A 19,960-nucleotide genomic window follows, 5' to 3' on the forward strand; every position below is an offset into this window, starting at 1 on the left:
AGTCTTATTTTCTCAAGGCTAAAATAAGCCCTGATCATGAATGCAGGAATTGGCTTCCTGCCTTTAGCTAATCTAAGGGCATGTGCCTTGGATGTGGTTGTGCCTACAAATGCACCTGTGGAATATAGTTTAATCTACCATTTATCATATTCAAAGGGGGATCCGTAAATGAGGCTGTCTCTGTAAAAATGTACCTTGTTAAATACGCATGTGGTACATGTAGTCCAGACATGTGGGTAGCTGTTTCAATGGCAAAATATGACTATAGTGAGCCTTTTGTCTCCAGCTGGTACACCCAGATGTTTTTTGTTTATTGGGCTTTAAGTTTATATGGGAGTGATGTTTTGACAAGACAGTGACTATAGGTTGTGCCATGTCCTGTGCTGCACACTCTGGCTACCAAAGCAGCATTGTGCCTGCTCCCCTTCCATGAGGACCCATGGCACTTCGGGAACAGGCCATAATGCAGGAAGTATTGCACTCCATAGCACCATGAATTTGGCAATCTTATGTGGTCCAAGCTTTCTGGGCTTACACAAGGTAGCATGGAGATAGGACGTGGCCAACATCAGAGAACATGGTTCTCAGATATTTAACAACATTGAGAGATGGAGTTGTCCTCTAAAACTGTGGCCATCTATCTACAGTGGTACCTCGCTAGACAACGACCTTGTAAAATGACGAATCCGCATGACAATGAGGTTTTGCGATCGCTATAGCGATTTGCAAAACAGTCATTCCAGTGGGGGATTTTCGCTGGACGATGATTTGGTCCGTGCTTCATGAACCGTTTGTTTGCAAGATGACAATTTTTACAGCTGATTGGCGGCTCTGCAAAATGGCTTCCCTGTGTTTTGGGGACCCATGCTTTGCAGGACAGCCATTTTAACAGCTGATTGGTGCTTGCAAAATGACTTCCCTATGGGCAATCTTTGCAGGCCGACGAGGTATTTTCCCCATTGGAACTCATTAAACACGTTTCAATGCATTCCAGTGGGGAAACGGATTTCACATGACGATTTCGCTAAACAGCGATTTCTATGGAATGGATTATCATCATCATACACTGTACTGATCCTTTAGTAAGGCTTGTGGGGGGAGAGTACACCAACCCTTTCATACCCATAAGGCCATGGAGGGCTGGCAAAGGCTGGTATCACAGACAGATAATCATAGACCCATTACACACCAGCTGCTGCCCTATTTGGCTACATGTTCTTCCAAGAGTTTGCTGGTCTCCACTTTTTCCTGCCTAAATATATAGAACTTCATTTTTTTTTTCTCCACTGAAACTCCTATTGCTTGTTTTGTCCCAATTCTCCACTCTGCTTAGGTTTCTGGAATCTGTTCTCTGGAGTATCACCTACCCCTCCCAGTTTGGTGTTATCTGCAAATTTAATGAGCATCCCACCCAAACACTCACTCAAGACAAAAATAATTCTACTAGGCCATCAAAATTTGGTGGATATTCTTTTTTTACGCGCGTGTGCACACACACACACAGACACACACAGATTTGAACAAGTACTTCTTTGTTCTTTATGGCTGGTTGTTAGTAATAAGAGGAATCAAATTCAACTTGATTTTGCTCAGCAAAGAGCCTCATGACTTAAGGCCATATCAGATGAATTGTGTGAGGTCTATGATTGTATCACCAGGCATTTCAATTTTTTTGTGAACAGCTGAGGCAGTCTTTCTCACTTGAAAGAAAGACAGTAATGTCAGTCTTCATGGAGAACCAAGATCCAAAGTCCAACAGTGAAGCTAATAGTTTGTGTGTTTTGAGGCTCTTACTAATCTTCTAAGTTACAATATTCAGTGTGTATCTGTTAAGGAAATCATACTTGTTTTTTCTACCTCCTAAATCAGATAGCAGTGTATCAGTTGCAGTGATTCTTGAGGTATACACATGGATTTGTAGGGTTTTTTCACTATTAGTAAAAGTGAATCACAAAAAACAATCATGAGAATATTCCCAGAAGTATATGTGCATGCCAAAAGGTTTTATTTATTTATTGTTTCTCCACTGTATTTTGAAAAAGAAAAATGAAACCCTGTAAGACAGGTTTGACAGAGAGCCTGATCCCATATACTATAAAACCTTCTAGTTAAATTCAGTTAGCATGTTTTGCATCATTTTACATTTGGCCATTTACACAAGCTACGTGCACCCCTCCACACTTACATTCCCAACTGCTTGCTTGCCTGCCGTCCCTGTTTGCTCACTCACTCGCCCACCCACCCAATTGATTGCTTGCCCGCTTCCCTGTGCATTGACCCTTCCTGCATTGCTTGCCTCGCTTGCTCGCCCACCCTATTTGTTTGCTCACCTGCTCCACATTCACCTGGAGCCCCCCCTCCTTATGCAAAGCAGAGGTAATGCAAACTCCAGTACAGGCCCCAGGAGCCAGCTGACAGGAGCAGCAGCCAGAGAAGCTGGGTTGCTGTATCCTGGAACTTCAGCGCCCATCAGCTGGGCAGAAGAAACGCCAACAGCAATCAAGTGACTTGTCATGTGATTATAAATAGTAAGCAAACCACAGTTCAACAGCAGTTGTTATTTTCAGTAGGAATGGGCTCTGAGAGGTACGTTTTGTAACTAAATGGACTTGGACTTGAAACTTCCTGTTCTATGTCCAACAGTTTTCAGAGAGGTAAATGTATTAAGTTTGCTTTGGCATCAAAACAAAACAAAAGTATTGTGGTACCTTATTATGGAGTGAATTTTCACAGACCAAAATCCACTTTGTCAAACTCCCTGCTTCTTCAGACAAAAGTGTAACATTCTAACCCTTCCTCTTTACTAGAGCGCTCAGATCAGCGGTTACTGTAGGATGCCAAGCTGAAATGTATTAGATATGTTATCTGCAGAACAGGCAAATTTCCATAAAAAAATAATACTATGCAAATGAGCTTGCCCTGATTTGGAAAACTGTAATAATGCAACCTTAACTGCAGGGCGAGGGCCTGGTATTTGGTATTATCAGCTAACTTTTGATGTTGTTGTTTAGTCATGAAGTCGTCTCCAACTCTTCGTGACCCCATGGACCAGAGCACACCAAGGCCTTCCTGTGTTCCACTGCCTCCAAGAGCTTGGTCAATTTCATGTTGGTAGCTTCAGTGACACTGTCCAACCATCTCGTCCTCTGTCATCCCCTTCTCCTCTTGCCTTCACACTTTCCTAACATCAGGGTCTTTTCCAGGGAGTGTTCTCTTCTCATCAGAGGGCCAAAGTACTGGAGCCTCAGTGTCAGGATCTGTCTTTCCAGGGAGCACTCGGGTTTGATTTCCTTCAAAATGGATAGGTTTGTTCTCTTTGCAGTCCATGGGACTCTCAAGAGTGTCCTCCAGCACCACAATTCAAAAGCATCAATTCTTTGGTGGTCAGCCTTCTTTATGGTCCAGCTCTCACTTCCATACATCGCTACTGGAAAAACCATAGCTTTGACTATGCGGACCTTTGTCGGCAAGGTAATGTCTCTGCTTTTTAAAATGCTGTGTAGGTTTGTTATCACTTTCCTCCAAAGAAGCAGTCATCTTTTAATTTCATGGCTGCTGTCTCCATCTGCAGTGATCATGGAGCCCAATAAAGTAAAATCTGTCACTGCCTCAATATCTTCCTCTTCTATTTGCCAGGAGGTGATGGGACCAGAGGCCATGATCTTAGTTTTTTTGATGTTGACTATAAATTGATACTATTTTCTATTGAAAGCTATTAGTCTTTGCTAATTTCTAAATTTTTAATTCAGTTTCCTAATTCAGCCTTTCTCAAGCTAACTGCACACCAAGAAGTACACACCAGGGAATATTCAGATTTCTCCTCCCTCAAACCTTTCTTCAGGTTAAAACAAGATGTTCCTAAACCTCAGAATCTATTTTGGACTTAGATAAATACACCTTGAGTTCACCTCCAGCCAAGCACTATCTGAATAGCAAATATTCTAAGCAGCTATCATTTGGGGGGGTGGAGGGATAACTGCTTTGCACATGATGAATTTAATTTAATTCTGGGAATGTGTAAAAAATAACAATTAACCTTTACTTCTTATAAAAGTAATGCTAATAGATTAGCTTTTAAAAACGTATTCCTGCTATTTTGAATATTGCACTTAATGTTTTAATGCTCTGTTTCAATTGTTGCTTTTAGTATTTTCATTTTTGAAAATATACAGTACCCAGATTTGTTGCAAACAATCAAAATAACATACATGTCATTGACAGCCATTGGTGGTGGTGGTGGGTGCACACAGTGCATCAGTGCAAGTGCTCCCAGCAAGGTCACATAAGAAGAATCCAATAGCTGTTTCCAAATGTGATCATTGATCTGCTCTCTAATGAGTTTCCATTTAGGCTGCATGCTCAGGAACACCAGACAAGCTGCATGTGGCCTGGCATGACCATCCTTCCTCTTAGGTTGCTGGAATGGATGTTCAGTTTGGGTCCTGAGAGTACTGAGAAAATGATTTATTGGTGATCATTGTTAGTGTATCAAGTGCCATATGTAGGAAGGAAATGAAATTCTTCTTTGACTATGTCTGTCTAGTTTTTTCACCCAAATTATATTTTAATTCAGTAATTTGTAGTATGATTTGTTGTATTGCTTCAGAGTTGTTTTGTTCTTTTAAATGAAGAGCTACTCTGATACTTAAGAGGAAGTTCAAGAAAGTGGGTGTGACTTGGAATGTCTCAGAGAGCTGCTCTACCAGTTTTCCAGGGCTAAGAGGTCATAGGAAAAAACGTTGCTCTTTCTAGACTGGAGAGTGGGATGACAGAGGTGCAATTCATCCATGCTTTCATACATTCAGGAGAAAACAAAAGGTTCTTGGCATGTTAAAAAAACCATATCAGGTGGTTTATACTAACTTCCTACATGTAAGGACCTTTCTTGTGCAGAGTCTGAAATATTATGATCCACGCCTGACATTACATGGTCCACAAATCTATTGATCTAATCTACTGTCACATTCTGTGTAACGCAGAGAGTGTATTTCAGGAAACACATACAGCAGGTTTTTCCTTTTTGTCACTCTATTTGTTGACAGTTAATTTGTGCCAACTGCTTCCTGAACCCTTCAGAGCACATGATCAACCGGGTGACAGAGCTCTCCCAGAATAATATGGTCAGTTGTATAATATCAGTATGTGGTCCATCGGGATATACAGGCAAGAGGAAATGGGAGGAAAAGTGAAAATGAATTCTAGAAAAAACATTGATGTTGATGTTGGCCACTCAGAAAAGGGCAAATAAAATAAAAATGAGTTATGCTTCTTCCTGTTTTCTAATTGTGCATTCTTTATCTGCTTTCTTCTAAACAACTAGCTATGTAGGAGTTGACTGGATAGCTGAGTGAGTTAGATTGGGACTTCAATTCTTCATTGAGTTTCCTAGGAGAAGAGCCAACCTATGTGCCCTTAGGAAGGTTCACAGTCCCAGGGTGTCCCCAGCGGAAGAGAATGGTGAACTACTTCTGAGTATAGTATTGTCTACCTAGAAAACCCTGGAAATGGTCTCCATAAGTTAGAATTAATTTGATGGCACATGATTATTGTATGTAGCAAATATTCAGTTATTTTAATTTTTTTTCTTTTCTCTTTCTACAGAGGTTAATCCAACCAACACCAATTTCCAAAGAAGTAGCCATGTTAATCTCTTTCACTCTGTTGGAAGAAGAAAGGGGGCAGGGAGGCAAAATATTGTGGCTTTAAATACTAACAGATTTGTTTCAGGGTAAGTTTTTTAATGATCAAAATCTACATCTTCTGAAGAAGAAGCTTTTGAGACTTGAAATTTCAGACTAAAATAGATCTGTTAGTCTTTGAAGTGGTACAATATTGTGCCTTTTGTTATCCTTTCTTTCCCCCCTTCATTTTTGTCAGTATTCAACCAATAGAAGACTCTCCTCTATGGCTTTAATTTCAACCCCTTCCCTAGCTGTCTGCTTTTTTCACTGCTTTGCCCTGCAAACAGTTCTAAAGAACTCAAAGGGTTGCATAATATTTTTTAAAGCTGCCCAATAAAGGTATCACACTGACAGATTTTAGCATTATCGACAGGGGTCGATCATCTCTCCAATGCTGTTTAACATCTATATGAGGCCGCTAGGTGGAGTCATCAGGGGATGTGGGGCATCGTGTCACCAGTATGCTGATGACACACAGCTCTACATTTCCTTTTCATCTACCTCAGTGGATGCCGTACTGTCCCTTCGGCGCTGCCTGGAGACTGTACTGGAATGGATGCAGTCGAACGGGTTGAGGCTGAACCCAGAAAAGACGGAGGTCTTGAGGGTGGGTGGTCCTTCCACCAGTGGTATAGGCAACTCCCTTTCTTTTGGGGGGACAACCCTTGCCGCAAAGAGTGAGGTCCGCAGCTTGGGGGTACATCTGGACCCGGCGCTTACCATGGAAACCCATGTGGCGTCCGTGGCCCGCTCTGCCTATTTCCATCTATGGCGGATTGCCCAGCTGCGACCCTATCTTGATGGGGGGGCCCTCACTACTCTAGTCCACGCGCTCGTAATCTCAAGATTAGACCATTGTAATGCACTCTACGTGGGGCTACCTTTGAGGCTGACGCGGAAACTTCAGATGGTCCAGAATGCAGCAGCCAGGCTTCTCAGTGGGGTGAGAAAACACCAACATATCTCCCTCACTCTGGCTGCTTTGCACTGGTTGCCCGTCCATTTCCGCGTTGACTTCAAAGTGTTAATGATTACATATAAAGCCCTAAACGGTTTGGGACCTCAATATCTGGCAGATCATCTTCTCCCACCCAGAACTACCTGAATCACCCGACACAGCCAGCAGGGACGGCTGAGGGGTCTGACGCCGAGGGAGGCCTGGAAGGAAAAAACAAGAAATCGGGCCTTCTCGGTGGTGGCCCCTCGGCTGTGGAACACCCTCCCCACTGAAATTCGGCTGGCACCCTCGCTGGGCATTTTCAAAAGCCAGCTGAAAACTTGGCTATTCAAGCAGGCCTTCCCTTCAGTCAATTAAGTCATTCTTATTTTTCTTCTTTTATTCTTGCCATCTTGGGACTCTTTGCTTTAAATTAACTGTTAAAATCGTAAATTTATATTACATTTTATATCATTTTGTTTTTAATGTAAAACTGTATATTTTAAATTGTTTTTATCTTCTAAATTGTGAGCCGCCCAGAGTAGACTATGTCTAGATGGGCGGCATATAAATGCAATAAATAAATAAATAAATAAATCTTGTCTAGGGGGATGAAATACCTTGACAATAATGACTCTACTTTCAACAATCTTAAAAATCCCTGATTATATTAAATTCAGAGCACAAATAATCAAATAAAACAAAAGCTAAGAGTTTCAGTGCCCTGTATCAGACAACTACTTTTCAAACAGCAGAGTCTGCTAGAATCACGGGCCGTCTATACACTGAGAGTAAAAGTTTGATTGGAAAAAACAGCAAGGTCATTCCATATCTGAAAGATAGCATATATTAATCCTAGATTGGTATGGAAATTTACATACAACAAGGAATTGCCCTAACATTTGTCCTGTTTGATCTAGCAAGCATAACTAGTTATGTTTAGCCTCATCAGATAATCATTGATAATGGCAAGCATCTGTTCAGGATGCAACCAGGGCGGGTGCTGTGGAGAGAACGACCCATGTGCAAGCCTTTGCAACATACATCTGTGCATATTTGGACTGGGACTAATATGTAAATCTGTCCATAATCCATTTATGGGGGAAACCAAATATCTCTCTTCCTACACAAATAGGCTTTCTTTCTCACTATAAATCAGAGCATACGTCCAAGTACACAGCTCTTCCATGTTGATGTTAACAGGCCCTCTCCTTTTTCTGGACTTTAGATAAGAAGCCCAGAAAAAGGAAAGGCTGTGTTAACATCAACATATTTTGGAATAATCCCCATACTTCCTGAGAAAATAGCATCGTAAATCACTGTAGTTTAATGCACTGGATAACCCTTATTTTGAGGCAATGCAGCTGTGGGTTGTGTTGTTCTTAGTTCATTAATAAAGAGATTAACTATCCCAAACCCCCACCACTAGTCTGAGGACAAATCTAGTAATAAAATTTCTCAAACTTTGGTGAGGCCCAAGTGAAATGAAGTAGTAATTCAAAAGGGGCTGGTATAAACCTACAGGTCACATCTCATATGCTTCATTCATTCAATAATTTGTGTGGGGCGGGGAATCAAATAAGCCAATTTCTTGATTAATTTGGCCATACATAATACCCATGTCCATGTAGTCAGGCACTCAGCAAGGGAACAGCCCTAACAAAAGAGAAGAATATATAAAGAGTAAAATATTATTTCTCCTTGCTGCATAGCCAAGAATCAGGGATTCTGAGAGCTGGAAGTCCAAAACATTAGAACCCCTGGCCTGTGATGGGCCTCCAGAGCACAAGTGTAGACAGGATAGGTGGTCACAACTGAAAGGAAGTCTTCTGTGCCTCTGCATGTGCTCCTGTTCTCTTCCATCATCTCTCCCCCCTCCCCATCATTTCCTTTATATTCCATCTGAAATTTGGCATTATGCTGCACTGGGGTGTGCTGCATCTTATATTGATACTATATTTTCAAAAATGTGTCTTACTGCATACAGTCTTTGGTTAAATTGTGCATGAATAGTATTGACATATGGCATAGCCTATTCAGATCTCACAACAAAGCAGTAGTAGTAAGTAGAAGCATCCTTACGCGTTTAAGGCCCCACACCGACCCTGCTTTGTAATGCTTTACAAAGAAAAGCAGTTATGTTTCCGCAGTAGTGGGTGACCTGTTTGGCTGAAGATCTGGTGCTAGAAGGCAAACGCCATGGAAACTGGTTAGTCCTGGTCTCATTGGAAAGATCCAACTCAATTATGAGATTCAATTGAACATATTAGAAAGGATTTCCCTTCCCCACTGCATCACCTCATGACCATCCCAAAACCATCTCTAGATGCCCTTGAAACCCTTCAGAGCCAGTTCTCAAGAGGTAAAGAATGTTGAGGGAAGGGCTAAAAGGCTTGTATTGCAATCACCAGGGCAGCATTAGTCCATTAAAATTCCATCTGTCCTCCTTTCTACATCCTTGAAACAGGTGGAGCAGGTATACTTTTGTTGCCGTTTTTACAACCTCACGTGCAGCCTATAATTTGTTTGAGGGGGAGGGACCTTTCTGGGCTGGGGTGACTTGTCAATATATCCAGCACTAACCAATTGCTCCCTCTCTCTGCTCTGTGCTTTTTCCCTCTCTTTAGTCTGTTAAAGTCTGTTGTTGAGAGCAGTCATGTTTGTCAGTTTGTTATTGATTGTAAGTAATGGAATCTTTTATTCTTTCTCCTGCTACTGTTTCACAGTGAGTTACCTAAACTGTAAGTGCTAGTTAATGAGAAAACTGGTGGTCTACTCTGGAGAACTTGGAACTATTCTGCTCTGCGTATTCCTTTACTTCAGCTGTGCAGCTAGAGAAGTTTAACCAAAATCCAAAACTCTGCAACAAATTCCACCTAACTAGACTGCTGTTTAAACATTTCAGTTTTCTTTTGTTGTTTCCAGTTAAACCTTATACAGTGGGGTCTCGACTTACGAACGACCCGACTTGCGAACAATTCGAGTTACGAACCTGCCCTATAGGGAAAGTAAGGACCCGACATGCGAACTTCCCTCGAGTTACGAACAGGGAAAAAAGTCCCCCCTCCCTCCCCTTAGAGGCTTCTGGAGGGGGGAAAAGGGTCAGAAACTTAAAAATAAATACTGTACTGTTAAATAAATTCACTTACCAGACCTTGGTAGCCCTCAAACCACAGGAAAAAGAACAGGAAAGAGCTAAAAGCCGACACCCAGAAAGAGCCTGGCAGCCATTTTGTGGTTTTCCCCGCTCCTCTCCCCGCCTAACAGCTGATCGGCTGGCTCTGAGCAGGCTTCCGGAGGCTTGCTCAGCACCTAAAAAGCCTGCCTGAGTGCCTTTGTGCTGAAAAAATCAGCACAACATGCTTTAAAACATTATTTAAAATTGGCTTCGTTTAAAAAAAAAAAAAGAGTTCTAAAGTGCTGCCTTTAGTGTTCCCTGCCTTCCCTGAACCTAAGGGGAAAAAAGAAAGAAAATATCCCCCTCTAGTGGCAGAAGGCAGAATAGCAGCTTCCCATTAGTTTCTATGGACAGAAAAGAGCAGATACGGATTAAATGGTTTTCAATGCATTCCTATGGGAAATGCAGATTCGACTTAAGAACTTTTCGACTTGAGAACCACCTTCCAATACGGATTAAATTCTTAAGTCGAGACCCCACTGGCTCACGCTAAAGGGCCAGGCAATGTAAAACAAAGAACGTGAAATACTTTTAGTGGTTGGGAAAGCACAAGATTTGGTGAGTCAACTCCTCTGTAAGCTCCATTGATTTGAGTGAGTCTACTCTGTGACTTATTTTAGCATATCAATTAAAGTAGGCCCATTTGAATCAATGAAACTGTGGAGGAGTTGACTCAACAATCCCCATTAATTCAATGGGATTACTCCACTGTGATTTACTACTCTAAGTAACAGCATTATGGCCAATAGTAATTAATGCCTTTTGTCCTTTCCTTTTCTGCATGCTTGTACAGGAAAATTTGCATCAAGTGAAGTGGGTGTAAAAAGCAAGCTCTATTATTTTAGTTGCAGACAAAGACACATAACATGCCAATTGAAATGATTAAAATGTTTTCTCTATAATGTTGCTGACCCTGCCTGAATCTTCTGAACCAAAATGGACACAGCTGCTGCCTTGAAACCAGAATTCCATTGTAATCGTTCTTCTCAATCCAGATGTAGCTGCATTCTGCCTCATCAAATCAAGCCATTTGCCAAAGCAGCAGGAAGGGATGCCAGAAAGAGGAATTTCATTTATTACATATTGCGTAACCCTCCATTGAAGGATGCAAAAACTGTACAGGACATGGCTTTCTCATAAAGAGAGTCATCATGATGGGAGTAATGCTAGAATCCCAGCAGTGTGAAGAAACAGAAAACATCTGTCTTCCCCTGACCCTAGTCTCTTGAGTCTTCTTGAGGAGAATTATCTGAGCTATGTTCCTAAGAACTCAAGTCTTATTTACCTTATGTTAAATAAACAGGCACTTATTTAATATGGCTTTTCAGAATGAGAAATGTAATTTTTAAATAGGTCAAGCTTTAGATCCTTTCCAAACTATATCATCAACTAAGAGTGCAATCAATCAGTGAGAAAGGTGCACATCGATCACACTAAAAGGGTACACTTTAATGGGGCTATCTCCCTTCACGGATTGCTGCCCCTTCATGGATTGCTGCCTTGTTGTGGCGAAGGGGCATGAGCAATTCAGAGAAGCTATGGGCTGTGCCATGCAGGGACACTCAAGATGGACAGATCATAGTGGAGAGTTCTGACTAAATGCGATCCACCTGGAGCAGGAACTGGCAAGCCACTTCAGTATCTTTGCCAAGAAAACCCCATGAACAGAAACAAAAGGCTAAAAGATATGACGCCAGAAGATGAGCTCCTCAGGTCGGAAGGCGTCCAACGTGCTACTGAGGAAGAGCGGAAGACAAATACAAGCATTGTAGCTCCAGAGCTAATGAAGTGGTTGAGCCAAAGCCAAAAGGATGCTCAGCTGCGGACACGCCTGGAAGTGAAAGGAAAGGCTGATGCTGCAAAGAAAAATACTGCATAGGAACCTGGAATGTAAGATCTATGAACCCTGGTGAGCTGGATGTGGTCAAACAGGAGATGGCAAGAATAAACATTGACATCCTGGGCGTCAGTGAACTAAAATAGACAGGAATGGGAAAGTTCAATTCAGACAATTATCATATCTACCATTGTGGGCAAGAATCCCGCAGAAGGAATGGAGTAGCCCTCATAGTCAACAAAAGAGTGGGAAAAGCTCTAATGGGATATAATCTCCAAAATGATAGAATGATGTCAATACGAATCCAAGGCAGACCTTTCAACATCACAGTAATCCAAGTTTATGCACCAATCACCAATGCTGAGGAGACTGAAATTGATCAATTCGATTAAGACTTACAACACCTTCTAGCACTGACACCAAAGAAAGATGTTCTTCTCATTCTAGGAGATTGGAATGCTAAGGTAGGGAGTCAAGAGATAAAAGGAACAACAGGGAAATTTGGCTTTGGAGTTCAAAATGAAGCAGGGCAAAGGCTAATAGAGTTTTGTCAAGAGAACAAGCTGGTCATCACAAACACTGTTTTCCAACAACACAAGAGGCGACTCTATACATGGAAATCACCAGATGGGCAATATCGAAATCAGATTGATTATATTCTCTGCAGCCAAAGATGGAGAAGCTCTATACAGTCAGCAAAAACAAGACCTGGAGCTGATTATGGCTCTGATCATCAGCTTCTTATAGCAAAATTCAAGCTTAAACTGAAGAAAGTAGGAAAAACCACTGGGTTAGTCAAGTATAATCTAAACCAAATCCCTTATGAATACACAGTGGAAGTGAAGAAAAGATTTAAGGAACTTGATTTGGTGGACAGAGTGCCTTAAGAACTATGGATGGAGTCTCGTAACATTGCACAGGAGGCAGCAACAAAAACCATCCCAAAGAAAAGGAAATGCAAAAAAGCAAACTGGCTGTCCAACAAGGCCTTACAAATAGCAGAGAAGAGAAGGGAAACAAAATGCAAGGGAGACAGGGAAAGTTACAGAAAATTGAATGCAGACTTGCAAAGAATAGCAGGGAGAGACAAGAGGGCCTTTTTAAATCAACAATGCAAGGAAATAGAGGAAAATAATAGAAAAGGAAAAACCAGAGATCTGTTCAGGAAAATTGGAGATGTTAAAGGAATATTTTGTGCAAAGATTTATTTATTTATTTATTTATTTATTTATTTATTTATTTATTTATTCATTCATTCATTCATTCATTCATTCATTCATTCATTCATTCATTTATTTATTTATTTATTTATTTATTTATTTATTTATTTATTTATTTATTTATTCATTCATTCATTCATTCATTCATTCATTCATTCATTCATTCATTCATTTATTTAATACCCCGCCTATCTGGTCGACATGACCACTCTAGGCGGCTACGTAAAGATGGACATAATAAAGGACAAAAAGGGGAGAGACCTAACAGAAGCAGAAGACATCAAGAAGAGGTGACAAGAACAAAAAGAGGAATTATGCCAGAAATATCTGGATGTCCCAGACAACCCAGATAGTTTGTTTGCTGACCTTGAGCCAGACATCCCGAAGACTGAAGTCAAGTGGGCCTTAGAAAGCATGGCTAACAACAAGGCAGTGGAGGTTATGGCATTCCAATCAAACTAAATAAATCTTAAAAGATGACACTTAAGGTGCTACACTCAATATGGCAGCAAGTTTGGAAAACTCAGCAGTGGCCAGAGGATTGGAAAAGATCAGTCTACATCCCAGTCCCAAAGAAGGGCAGTGCCAAAGAATGCTCCAACTACCGGACAATGGCACTCATTTCACACGCTAGCAAGGTTATGCTCAAAATCCTCCAAGGTAGGTTTCAGCAGTATGTGGACTGTGAACTCCCAGAAGTACAAGCTGGATTTCGAAGGGGCAGAGGAACTCGAGACCAAATTGCTAACATGCGCTGGATTATGGAAAAGCCAGAGAGTTCCAGAAAAACATCTACTTCCGCTTCATTGACTATGCAAAAGCCTTTGACTACGTGGACCACAGCAAACTATGGCAAGTTCTTAAAGAAATGGGAGTGCCTAATCACCTTATCTGTCTCCTGAGAAATCTATATGTGGGACAGGAAGCAACAGTTAGAACTGGATATGGAACAATTGATTGGTTCAGAATTGGGAAAGGAGTACGACAAGGCTGTACAGTATATTGTCTTCCTGCTTATTTAACTTCTATGCAGAATACATCATGTGAAAGGCAGGACTGGATGAATCCCAAGCCAGAATTAAGATTGCCAGAAGAAATATCAATAACCTCAGATATGCAGATGATACCACTCTGCTGGCAGAAAGTGAGGATGAATTAAAAAACCTCTTAATGAGGGTGAAAGAGGAGAGCACAAAGAAGGGCCTGAAGCTCAACATAAAAAAAGTAAGATCATGGCCACTGGTCCCATCACCTCCTGGCAAATAGAAGGGGAAGATATGGAGGCAGTGATAGAGTTTACTTTCTTGGGCTCCATGATCACTGCAGATGTTGACAGCAGCTACAAAATTAAAAGATGCCTGCTTCTTGAGAGGAAAGTGATGACAAACTTAGACAGCAACAAACCTATCTCTTCTGATGGAAATCAACCCTGAGTGCTCACTGGAAGGACAGATCCTGAAGCTGAGGCTCCAATACTTTGGTGGTCTCATAAGATGAGAAGACTCCCTGGATAAGATGCTGATGTATGGAAAGTGTGAAGGCAAGAGGAGAAGGCGACGACAGAGGACGAGATGGATGGACAGTGTCATCGAAGTTTCCAAAATTAATTTGACCAATCTCCGGGAGGCATATCCATGGGGTCACGAAGAGTCAGACATGACTTAACGACTAAACAACAACTACCTGTCAAGTTAGATCTTCGTGGAAGGACAAATTAACCAACCAATTTCCAACCAACAAGAGGGTGAAGCAAGGATGCATCTCCCTCCCTCTATGTTCAACTTTTTAATGAATTATCTAGTTCCTTGTTTATTGAACATGGATGGTCCCCCTCCCAAGTTAGGGGTATATTCTGCTCTGTTACTGCTTTATGCAAATGATACCGTTATTATCTCATGCACCCGTCCTGGTCTAAAACATTTGATTAATAGATGTGTGGAGTATTTGGATAACAACAAAATGCAATTGAATTACAATAAGTCTAAAATATTAGTTTTTGCTAAGACCTGGAATCAATTACAGTGGAAACTAAATGGTAACAGTTTCGAACAGGTCAAACAGTATAAATTTATTTATTTATTTATTTAATTTATACCCCGCCTATCTGGCCCACCGGACTACTCTAGGCGGCTAAATATTTAGGTATTCCTTTTCACTATAAACATTCCTGGGTTCCTCACCGCAAATCAGTCTTAAACACAGCCAGGCTTTCTGTGCAGTCCTTACTTCGATTTTATTACAACACTGCCAACCAATATGTCCCGGCAGCCCTACAAGTTTTTAAATCTAAAATCACCTCACAAATTCTGTATGGCATCCCAATTTGGCAAAATGCCATGGATCGCTCAATCAAACAGCTACAGTCCCACTTATTACATAAGGTATTAGGCCTACCGAGGTGTGTTCCCTACTCGGCATTCTGTTTTGAGACCGGACTATCCACACGGGAAACGATGGCATGGCTGAGCATGGCTTTCCAATTCTGGCTAAAAATATTTTATAACTCGGACGCTCCTGCAAGATTCTGACCCTCCTTTTCGGTTTATCGCCCTTTTTAGAAAACTGAAACTGATTGGCCTAGACATTAGATCTTTAGGTTCACTAAGTCTAGAGCTAGCATTTCAAACAGTAAAGAGATGAATAGTGGAGACTGAGTTTCAGGAATGATGGGGCGCAGCTGATAAGACTTGTTCCCTGTTGTCTCTCCACATCCCTTTTTAAAATGGGACAACCAGCTGCTTTCCTCATTCTCCTTAAATGTCCACAAAAGCGCAAGGTCTTTTCTCTGGCCAGATGTAATGTCATGCCTGGTGCTGTATGGTAGATATAATGGAACCCTTTATTCGAAAAGACATTGTCCATGTGAGCAGGGGGCTTTGGAAACCCTCACACACGTGCTATGGCACTGTCCGCTTCATCAGAACTGCCGCAAAAAGTATGTCACCTCAATATTGTTAAAGCTGGATGGGAAATTCGATCTGGACAAGGCCCGTTTTATGTTATCTGTGGAGGTGGTTAACATTATGGAACAAGTAGCTGTTAGGAATCGAAGCCCTGAACCTACCAAACTAGCTTGACCATGTTTATTTTATATTTTATGTGCAAATAAAAGTTTGTTATTATTTATGTGCAGGAATGTGTATTTTGACATATACTGCAACTCCACCTCCCCTTTTATTCTCTGTTCTTTTTGATCAGTTTATATCCCTCAGTTGCTCTATTCCAGTCATAAGAGTCATCCCACCAAGTTTCACTTATTCCTTTCAAGTCATACTTACCTTCCTGAATTAAAAATTCCAGTGCTTTTTGTTTGTTTCCCATACTCCTGGCATTCATATACAAAGACTGGAGGTTGTGTGATTTGTGGCCTGTTTGTCTTTGTACATTTTTATAAATATTATTATGGTTATTATTATGATTATTGTTGTGATTATCATTGTTAATCTTATCATGGTTGCCATTTTGATCAGTTTTGGTCCATTCCTCTTATTGTGTGTAAGGCTTCATCTACGCTTAACTCTGTGCTTGTGTCTCCCTCCCCCTTCCAATTCAGTTTAAAGCCCTCTTGATGAAGTTCTTCATCAAGAGGGGGCAAACACATTCTTCCCAGTCCTTGTTAGATGCAAGCCGTCTTTCTTCCAGGAAGCTTAGCCCATGGTCCCAAACCCTTCTCGTTGCCAGCAGCTTCATAGCCAGTCATCCACCCAGAGGATCTTCCTTTCTCTTTCGATTCCTCTTCTGAGCACTGGTAGGATGGATGAAAAAACTATCTGGGTCCCAAAGTCCTTGAGTTTCCTTCCCGGAGCTTCAAAGTCAGACGTGATTTCTCAGTAGCTCCTTTTGGCTGTGTTGTTTGTTCCCACATGGAGAAGAAGAAAGGGATATGTATTGCATCTGTAGGTTTTATGAGTCGTGGCAATCCTTCCATCACATCCCTTATCCATCCTCCAGTGAGATAGCATAACTGGCAAGTCCATGGATGCTCCCTGAATATTTCAGTCTCAATTCAACATAGTAGGGAGTCCCCTTCTACAACTGCTCTCCTCTTCTTTTTGTAGAGTGTGGGTTCAGTGACTGTATTCTGCTGTGCTTCAGCCCTACTCCCGTGGGGTCTCCTTGGTATGCTGTCTGACAGATTCTTCTTCAAGTAACTGAAAGCAGTTTCATAGTTCTGTTACAGAAAGCAGAAAAGACTCCAAACATATAATGTATATACATTTTATAATGATACAAAGAGCCATAAAATGCTATGATTTCATTGGTCAATTGTACCCCAACTTTGGATCCAGTCCCTCATTGGGTAATTGATGCCAACTACGCCAATCTATTGGTTACATGTAGATATGCATATTGTGCCCCCATTTCTTCTTGACCTGGGCCCTAGATGCGCCTGAAAGTTTGGGGACTAGAGTATCCATTTCCCTTATCTATTGGTATGTTTATGTGTTTTCTTCCTGAGCCCTGATACATGGCCTTCAATACTGTGAATCACTTCTGAATGTTACTTGCTGGATTCCTCCTGCAAGCATTCCAACGATGGACCATCTGTTATATCAAAAAGGTGGATAGGCAGAGGAGGTACATTGTTATAAATACTTTTAAGCTAGGTGTAAATGTTTCTGGGTTAGGTCTTTTGAGACCTGGTCTTTCTCTCAATGTATTGTCAGTTCTAAAACATAGTTTCATCTTTTCTTGGTATCACTCCCCCCTTTTTAAATTCTGACAACAGTAAAATGGCTGAATTTAAATAAGCTCCACGCCGAATGGCAGAAGCAACATCAGGTGTAGTGCAAGAGGAACATAATTTATTTATTTATTCATTTATTATTTAACTTATATGCCGCCCACTCTACCCAAAGGTCTCTGGGTGGCTTACAATAATTAAAATGCAATAAAAATACAATAAAAAGATAAAACAATTAAAATACAATTAAAATAGATATACTCTAATAATTGCCATCAAGACCCACAGTTGATATTATTTCAATTAAAAGCCTTCTGGAAAAGGAAGGTTTTGACCTGGCACCGAAATGTCATCAGCTTCGGCACCAGACGAATCTCAGTTGGGAGGGCATTCCAGTCTGGGGGCAGCTGCAGAAAAGGCCCTTTGTCTACAAGCCATCCCTCCCACCTCCTTGAGGGATGACTCTTTCAAAAGGGCCCCCTGGCTAGATCGTAATTACCGGGTAAGTTCATATGGAAGGAGGTGGTTCTTCATGTATCCAGGGCCCAAGCCATTTAGGGCTTTATATGTCAAAACAAGCACTTTGAATTGGGCCCGGGAAGCAACTGGTAACCAATGTAATGCAATCAGAATCTGCTTGATACGTCCCCTAGCAGCCCCATCACTCACCAGCCGTGCAGCTTGATTCTGGAGCAGTTGCAGTCGCCGGACCATCTTCAAAGGCAGCCCCACATAGAGCGCATTGCAATAATCTATATGAGATGTTACCAGTGTGTGTGTAACTGTCATGAGACTCTGCTCGTCCAGGTAGGGCTGTAGCTGGTATAATTCCCGCAGCTGAAGGAAGGTTCCCCTGGCCACTGAGTCCACCTGGGCTTCCATGTTAGACTGGGGTCCAAGAGCACCCCCAGGCTGCAGACCCTATCCCTTAGGGGGAGTGTAACCCCATTCAGGGCAGGGGAAATGGCCCTCCAGCCTGTCTGGCGAAGCACCCACTAACAGCACTTTCATCTTGTCTGGATTGAGTTTCAATTTATTAACCCTCATCCAGTCCATTATCAGGTCCTTACACAAGTTCAGCACAGAACCACCTCACCTGGATCGGTGGAAAATGAGAGGTAGAGCTGAGTGTCGTCAGCATATTGCTGACTCCTCAGCCCAAACTTCCTGATGACCTCTCCCAGCGGTTTCATGTAGATGTTAAACAGCATGGGGGACAGTATCAAGCCCTGAGGAACCCCATGACATAAATGTCATGGGGCAGAGCAACTGTCCCCCGCACCACCCTCTGGACATGGTCAGCCAGGAAGGATCAGAACCACTGTAAAGCGGTGCCCCCAACTCCCAACCTATCCAGCCTATCCAGAAGAACACCATGGTCGATGGTGTCGAAAGCCGCTGAGAGGTCCAGGAGTATCAACAGGGTCACACTCCCCCTGTCTCTCTCCCAGCAAAGGTCATTGTACAGGGCAACCAAGGCAGTCTCCGTGCTAAAACCCAACCTGAAACCCGATTGAAATGGATCCAGAAAATCCGTTTCATCCAGCAGCGCCTGGAGTTGCCCGGCCACAACCCACTCCAGCACTTTGCCCAAATAAGGGAGGTTTGCCACTGGTCGTTAGTTAACCACCAGCCTTGGGTCCAGGTTAGGCTTTTTAAGGAGTGGCCAAATTACTGCCTCTTTCAAGGCGGTAGGGACCACTCCCTCTCTCAAAGATTCACAGCCTCCTGGACCCAAGTATGAAACCCCCTGGTAGATCTTCCAATTAGCCAAGATGGGCAAGGGTCAAGTGGAGTGGTGGTAGAATGGACAGATCCAAGCACCATGTCCACATCCTCTGATTTTGCAGTAACGATGGAGTCCAACCCACTACGAATGTGAATGATTTCCCCTCAAAATGAATGGCAAACTCATCACAATGAGCTGATGAGCAGTCTGGGACCTCCACTGGATTTCTCGGTTGAAGAAGATCCCGGACCACCCGAAACAGCTCTGCTGGATGACATTCTGAAGAAACAATACGGCTGGAGAAATATTGCCATTTTGCCAACTGTGTTGCCATGAAATAGGCCCAATAATGGAGTCTAAGTTATGTTCGATCGGACTCCCAGCAGGACTTCCTCCACCTGCACTCCAGCTGTCTCCCCTCTCGCTTCATCACCTGCAGTTCAGATGTATACCAAGGAGCTGTCTGGGCTCTGTGTGCAGGGAGAGGGTGCTTAGGTACAATCGTGTGAACCACCTGGGTAATCTCCCTATTCCATAGGGTGATCTGAGCTTCGACAGGAGCGCCAACCATATCAGAGGGATAATTCCCCAGAACGTTCAGGAAACCATTTGGATCCATTAGTCTCCAAGGGCAGATCATCTTAATAGATTCCCCAACCTTGCTGAGGGAAGAAGAAGCTAATAGACTAAACTT

The 19,960-nt window shown here is 42.2% G+C and overlaps 1 long non-coding RNA gene across 1 annotated transcript; it reads left to right on the forward strand.

The window, feature by feature from the left end:
* The first annotated feature begins 9,225 nt into the window (after positions 1-9,225).
* LOC144583912 (uncharacterized) lies at positions 9,226-13,305 on the forward strand. The gene is made up of 2 exons (XR_013537852.1): positions 9,226-9,298; positions 10,590-13,305. It is a non-coding gene; the product is annotated as an uncharacterized LOC144583912 (long non-coding RNA).
* The last annotated feature ends 6,655 nt before the right edge of the window (positions 13,306-19,960 follow it).

The sequence above is a fragment of the Pogona vitticeps genome, chromosome 1 (assembly GCF_051106095.1).
Source record: "Pogona vitticeps strain Pit_001003342236 chromosome 1, PviZW2.1, whole genome shotgun sequence".
Lineage (NCBI taxonomy): Eukaryota > Metazoa > Chordata > Lepidosauria > Squamata > Agamidae > Pogona > Pogona vitticeps.